This window comes from Pteropus alecto, unplaced genomic scaffold (genome assembly GCF_000325575.1).
Source record: "Pteropus alecto unplaced genomic scaffold, ASM32557v1 scaffold7, whole genome shotgun sequence".
Taxonomy (NCBI): domain Eukaryota; kingdom Metazoa; phylum Chordata; class Mammalia; order Chiroptera; family Pteropodidae; genus Pteropus; species Pteropus alecto.
In genome coordinates this window covers 18,305,819-18,307,126 of record NW_006494614.1, presented here as the reverse complement: position 1 = coordinate 18,307,126, position 1,308 = coordinate 18,305,819, and positions in this window count along the sequence as shown.

Genomic DNA, 1,308 nt, shown 5'->3' with positions numbered 1-1,308 from the left:
CATTTTTAAATTGTGCTATTTGTCTTTTTATTATTAAGTTTTAAGTGTTCTTTAGATATTCTGGATGCAAATTCCCTATTAAGACATATGATTTGCAAATATTTTCTCTCATTGTGTGGATTATCTTTTCATTTTATTGATGATCTCCTTTGATGTATACAGTGCAAGGTTGATTCTTTTGACATTTCCTTTTAATATATGTTGATATGCACAGTGCTAGCAAGCCAGAGAAATAATTAGATTAACAAAAGTAATTTGATCCTGAATATCTTCTCAGTGGAGGATAATTTATTTTTTTCCTGAAATGGTAAAATTATATCCTCATTAACACTACAACTCAACTCTTGGCTTTAATAAATTCAAGAGGACTATAAAATACTAAGGACTTTGCTTTTCTATGTTCTGAAAAACTGCAATAATGAGAATTTGGGATAAATATATTTCCCCTGATGTATGATTAATGTGTATGTGATTACATAATAATGCCATGTGAAACATTACTTTATGAAACAAGGTTTTAGAAATTATTTTAATTAAAAGGTCTTTGACTGAGCAGAAAAAAAGAATATGGATCATTACTCCCCTCGATCTCTATTTATTATAAGTGGCACGAGCTGAGCAGATCTGTTCATTTAAAGAAGTTTTTCATATCAGGGCAGATGATATTCAAAATAAAGAAATTGGACATTTCATAAAATACATACATTTTAAATATATATAGCTTCATCATAAAGAATAAATAAATATGATACTTACTACTATAAATTAATTTGAACAGTGACAAAATGTGGAATGTTGCATCTTTGTCACGAATTTAAATTTTTAACAATGAGAAGCAATCTATTGTCTTACATAATTGTCTAATTCTTCTAAAGGCCCACATAATTTGGCTTTATTTTGGCATTAAAATTTAATAACACTTTTACTGGTAATTCAGTCTTGCCCAAATAAAATGAGATAAACATGTTATAATCCTGACAAAACATTAGCTCTATTAGGATATTATAAACTAATAATAATACTAATTCAAGTAGAAAAGTGAAATTTAAAGTGTTCCACTTGCTACAGGAATCTAGGACATCAAAAAAATCTGACAAAGTTAATTGTTTAGAGTAAAAAGTATCAGTAATGAAAGAGGCACTTTTAATTTTATCCATATGCAATCTAACAGTTGACAAGATGAATTTATAACTTACCTAACATCTAGCCCAGGGCAAAAACACCTTCACTCCAGCCCCATTCCCTGATGGATTAGGAGACTGTTGACTAACACTTTGTGATCAATAGTTTCTTAATACTTCCTGTCAC